This window comes from Carlito syrichta, unplaced genomic scaffold (genome assembly GCF_000164805.1).
Source record: "Carlito syrichta isolate Samal-C Ts95f unplaced genomic scaffold, Tarsius_syrichta-2.0.1 Scaffold302529, whole genome shotgun sequence".
In the NCBI taxonomy this organism is placed as follows: Eukaryota; Metazoa; Chordata; class Mammalia; order Primates; family Tarsiidae; genus Carlito; species Carlito syrichta.
In genome coordinates, this window is record NW_007246625.1 from 122,391 (window position 1) to 128,645 (window position 6,255).

General features: G+C 42.3%; 1 protein-coding gene across 2 annotated transcripts in view; it reads right to left on the reverse strand.

Annotated features, from left to right (window-relative positions):
- The window catches only part of MRRF (mitochondrial ribosome recycling factor), a 62,198-nt gene that overhangs the window by 21,643 nt on the left and 34,300 nt on the right, over positions 1 to 6,255 (reverse strand). The gene's annotated exons all lie outside the window — the stretch shown is intronic.

A 6,255-nucleotide genomic window follows, 5' to 3' on the forward strand; every position in this document is an offset into this window, starting at 1 on the left:
ACTGCACTCCAGTCTGGGTGACAGAGTGAGACTCCAACTCAAAAAAAAAGAGGGGGGGGGGGCAAAAGATATGAATAGACACTTCTCAAAAGAAGATATATGGGCAGCCAATTGACACATGAAACAGTGCTCAGCCTCATTCATCATCAGAGAAATGCAAATCAAAACCACATTGAGATACCACCTAACCCCAGTGAGAATGACCATTATTAATAAAACAAACAACAGATGCTGGCGAGGATGTGGAGAAAAAGGAATGCTTCTACAGGTGGCAATGCAAACTAGTGCAACCTCTTTAGAAGACAGTGTGGCGATTTCTGAAAGAACTAGAACTTGACCTTCCATATGACGCAGCAATCACCTTACTGGGAATATACCCAGAGGAACTCATATCATTCTACAAAAAAGATACCTATACACACGTTTGTTGCAGCTCTATTCACAATAGCAAAAACATGGAACCAACCATGCTGCCCATCAAAGCTGAACAGGATAAAAAAAAATGTGGTACATATACACAATGGAATATTATGCAGCCATAAAGAAGGGCAAACATATGGACTTTGCAGCAACTTGGATGGATTTAGAGTCTATCATACTCAGTGATCTATCACAGTAACAAGGAACAGAGTACCATGTGTTCTCACTCATAAGCGGACCTTGAACAATTATCATACTATAAGAAAGGGATTGGCAGTAGTGAGAAACTGTCAGGGGAGGGGGCATGGGAAACTGCCAGAGGAGGGAGGGGCACACTTCATCAACATTTGTAATGAACATTTGTATACCTAACCCTGAATTGTACCCCACATCTTTAAAATAATAATAATAACAACAACAATAACAACAACTAACAGTTGCAGAGCCCTTTCCATGTGCCAGGTTCTGAGTTGATGCACTCTCCAAGCTCAGTGGATCTTCATAACACTCCTATTACACTAGTGGTACCATTAGCTAGATCTTACAGATCAGAAAACGGAGATCCAGTCAGAACAAGTAACCTATCCAAGGTCACACAAGTTCCTAGTAGATGTGGGATCTGAGCCCATTATAGCCTGACTCCTGAATTCCAGGCCTTCTACCCTACTCCCTCCCTTGTTGATGCTAGACAAACCTATTAGCTACTCTTACTAGTGGCAGTAAAAAGAATAGCACTGCTCTTACATTAAGACCTGCTTAGATATATAATTCATTGCTGCTACTCTAGCTTCCCTATACGTCCAAGAGCAGTAGGGAGAAAGGCAAGAGGGAATCTATTGAGAAATGCAATGAAACAGTGATCTGACCTTAAAGAGTCAACTGCTAGGTATTACTGTAAACAGGTACATGATACAAGGAGTGGAGAAGAGGAGGGGCAGGGAGAGGAGGCGACTGTCCTTGTGTGTATTGCTTTTGCATAAGTGTTGATGGCAACTTTCTCAACTCATGCTCCACTCTTGGTTCTTGATTGCACGTCCTTGGGCTTCAATCAGCACATCTGTGCTGGCAGAAAACCCCCATTCCACATACTTGGAACCTGTAATAGCAGGAGGCACTGCTGAAAAGCCATCGGCCAGGTGAGAAGCAACACTGGACAGGAGAAGACAGGCATCCAAAGACTGTATAGAAGCTCACCCAGGACTAGAAGACAGAAACAGTGAACTAGAAAAACCCATGAGAATGACCCTACAAAAGCAGCAATGGCAGGCAAGCAGTGGAAATAAAGACTGAAAAAACAGTTGTTGTTCAAATGCAGTTTGTGGCTGCCCCAGCCTTTCAGGGTATTAGGCATTCATTATTGAGTTTTTCTCCTTTCAAGATCCCAAAAGGTCTGTTTATATGTAGGACATGTAAGAAAAGGGTAGTACCAACATTTTCTGTAATGTGCAAATTATACACACTGCTCTCTAACAAGATCCACAAGGCTATATAGTAACTAGCACAAGGAGGTCACAAAACTGAAAGGAGATAGGTTCCCATGTCAGCAGCCCAACAGGTAAATGTGGTAATACAGCAAGAACAAAGGCTTTGGAAGCATACAATTCAAGTTTGAATAATGGTTCCTCTGTTTACTAATCTGTGACTTTGGGCAATTTACTTGAATTTTTTGATTCCTTCTGTATTAAACCCATCTCAAAAAGGTTCAGTCTGATCAAGTAATCTACCCAAGGTCACACAAGAAGTTCCAAGTAGATGTGGGATTTGAGCCCAGTATAGCATGACTCCTGAATTCTAGGAGCCCCCCCACCCCTCTCCCCAAAAAAACCACAATGAGATCACCATAAAATTATGCACACAAGATATTAAGCCCCCAAAAGGACACGTTGTAGTACTGTAGACATTTAATACTGTTTATGAAAACTAAATATATATGTATGTATATACATATACATGTATGTATGTATATATTATACACATTTTTTTTTTTGAGTTGGAGTCTCACTCTGTCACCCAGACTGGAGTGCAGTGGCCGCCCCTGGCCACTGCAGCCTCAACCTGCTGGGCTCCAGCGATCCTTCCGCCTCAGTCTTCTGAGTAGCCAGAATTACAGGCATGCGCTACCATGCCCGGCTGATTTTTTGATTTATTGTAGAGATGAGGTCTCGTCAAGTTGCCCAGGCGGGTCTCGAACCCGCGGGCTCAGGCAATTCACTCACCTCAGCCTCCAAAAGCGCGGTTACAGGCTGAGCCACCGAGCCCGGCTTATGTACATTTAAGTTTGTATATCCATCTTTTAAAATCTGGAAGGATATATAGTAAACTTAACAATGGTTATTTCTGGGAAGAATACATGGGGAATAGTAGATGAACTTTTCTTTTTATATTTCTGTAGGATTTGATTTTTATAATAGATGTGTATTAATTTTGCAATAAGAATCTAATATCTAGAATAAAGAACTCTTGCAACACAACAACAACAAAAACAAAACCCAAATTTAAAAAAGGGCAAAGGGCTTGAACAGATATTTTTCTAAAGATGATATACAAATGGCCAATAAGCACACGAGAAGATGCTAAACATCATTAGTCATTAGAAAAATGCAAATAAAAACCATAATAAGGTCAGGCACAGTGACTCATAGTAATCTCAGCACTTTGGGAGGCCAAGACGAGAGGATCGCTTGAGGCGAGAAGTTCAAGACCAGCCTGAGCAATAGAGTGAGACCCTATTTCTACAAAAAATTAAAAATTTAAAAATTTTAAAAATTAGCCAAGCAAGGTAGCGTGTGCCTCTAGTCTCAATTACTTGGGAGTCTGAGATGGGAGGATCACTTGAGCTTAAGAAGTCGAGGCTACAGTGAACTATGATCACGCCACTACACTCCAGCCTGGGTGATACAGCAAGATCTTATCTCTTAAAAAAAAAAAGTAAGATCCTACTTCACACCCATCAGGATGGTAATAATAACAACAACAACAACAACAATGTGTTGGCAAAGAGGTGGAGAAATTGAAACTCTCATATATTGTTGTGGAAATTATAACTCAGGGCTTTTTACTACTATCTGGGAAACTCCCTGGTCTGATTCTAAATGGAATTTTCCTTCCTATCACCCCAGAAAAAAGTCTGGGGGAAGGAGTCTAGTCTAGGCATAAGGTATATCATCTCCAACAATGTCCAGAGAAAAGAGGGAGCTGATGATGGTGATTATCCAACCACTGTGAGGTAAGCTGAGCACGCCAAGGACAGCCAAGGTCCATCACTTTTATCAAGAACATAAAGCAAATTTCACACCACAGGCAGTCTAGTCACAGTATTTTCTTATTTGGGATATGCCTTCCAGAAGGTCTTGTTCACCATAATTCACATTCAAAAAACAAATCAAGTACTTATTAACAATCAAACTATCATGTTCCTAAGCAACTTAAGTTCCAAGATATTTAAAATACAATGACTCCACTCCTCCCACCTCTAAAAATGGAGGGAAAGATAGAAAAAAAAATGACCATGGGGATGGGGAAGGGAACTAGTGAGGAGAGGGAAGGACTAAGAGAAATTGGCAAGCAGAAATAAAATATCATTGGTTTTACTCCCAAATAATCAGGAAAAGGATGTTTCTGAGAACTCCTTAACCAAGGGAACTAGGCAAGAAGAAATATTAAAAGATAAAGGAATTAAAATCTATTAAGATCCCTAGAGATCCCTATGATATGCCAGACTTCACACTATGAGCCTCACATATACTATTCTAATGCTTCTCAAAACCATAGAAATTATTCCTATTTTACAGACAAGGAAACTGAAGCTTCAAAATATAAGTCAACTTGCCCAAGGTTACTGAGTGGGCATGAAGGTGGGCACTCAGATCTCTCTTCAGGAGAACTGCTTTGAGGAGCACAGATGTCTGACAGCTTCCAGCTCCCACACCTTTGGATCCGTTGTGACTGTCACGCTGAGATCACACCAGGGCCACATTCCCAGTGCTGCTCACAGGCAACGACTATGCATGGCAGAGATAGTAGAGCCGGCCACTATGCCTAAATGGGAATGCGGTAAAGACAATCTTTGCTCAGGAACGTCCCATCTCTTGCAATAGGAACATCCCATTTCCCGTAATATATCTCTTGCACATCTAATTCTGTCCTGGCATCTGCTCCTCAGAGGACTCATGATGACATACCTAGAGAGTGAAAAGGGATTTGAACCCGGTCTGTCTAACCCCAAAGCCCTTGTGCTTTCCTTTATACCACAGAGATGGATTAACTGATAAATAAATCTGGTTGCTAAGCCCAATGATCAAATCTCAGACCTTACCTTCCTTTACCCATCACTCCTTTCTCTTTCACTTTCTTCACTTGATTTCTGGAACCCTACACTTTCTTAGTGCTCCTATCTCACTGGCTACTTGTTCTCATTATCCTCTGCTGGTTCTCCCTCATCTCCCTGACCCTTAAGCCTTAAAGTGAAGTGACCAAGGCTCAGTTCTACTACTTCTCTTCATTACCTACATTTACTTTCTAAAATGGTCTCACATAATTTTATGGTCCCCTTTACTTGTTCACGATTACTTAATTTATTTCTCTAGCCAATACCTGTCCTCTGAACTCCAAGTTCATATATCCAACAACTTATCTGACCTCTCCACTTAGATGTACAGTAGTACCTCAACATAAATATGGACAAAACCTGCTCTTCCCTCACATCCACCCTGTCCTCTCACAGTCTACCCTATCTCAGTACGTGGCAACTCCACTCTTCCAGTTGCTCAAATCAAAAGCCTTGGAGTCCTCTCTTTCTAAATTCACATCTAATCCATCAGCAAATCCAGGCAGCTTTTCCTTTATTTTACTTATTTATTTATTTTGAGTTGCAGTCTCACTCCCTCACCCAGGCTGGAGTGCAGAGGCACACTCACAGCCACCCCAGCGTCGACCTGCTGGGTTCCGGCGATCCTTCCGCCTCAGTCTTCCAAGTAGCTGGAACTACAGGCATGCGCTACCTCACCTGGCTAATTTTTTATTTATTGTAGAGACGAGGTCTCACTAAGTTGCCCGGCTGGTCTTAAACCCACAGGCTCAGGCAATCCACTTGCCTCGGCCTCCCAAAGTGCTGGGATTACAGGTTGAGCCACCAAGTCCGGCCAGATTTTCCTTTAAAACTCACCCAGAATCAAATCGCCTCTCACCAACTCCACCAGTACAACACTAATCCAGACTACCAGTATCTCTTGCTTGGATTATTCTAATAGCTCCTAACTGGTCCCTGCTTTTACCCTTGCCTTCTCACAGTATTATTTGCAAGAGAGCAGTCAGAATAATCTTTTTTTTTTTTTTGAGTTGGAGTCTCACTCTGTTACCAGACTGGAGTGCAGTGGCACGCTCCTGACCATCACAGCCTCGACCTGCTAGACTCTGGCGATCCCTCACCTCAGCCTTCCAAGTAGCTGGAACTACAGGTGTGCACTACCATGCCCAGCTAATTTTTGATTTATTGTAGAGACAAGGTCTCACCAAGTCGCCCAGGCAAGTCTCGAATCTGCGGGCTCAGGTAATCCACTCGTCTCGGCCTCCCAAAGTGCTGGGATTACAGGCTGTGCCACTGAGCCCGACCAGAATGATCTTTCAAAATCTAAGTCATATTAGTTCCTTGCTCAAAACTCTCCAATGGCTTCCCATTTCATTCCAAGTAGAAGTCACAATCCCTATAATGGTCTATAAAACCTCACGTGATTTGGTCGAGGTGCGGTGGCCAGGAGCGTGCCACCGCACTCCAGTCTGGGCGATGGAGTAAGATTCCAACTCAAAAAAAAAAAAAAAAAAAAAAAAAAAAAAAAA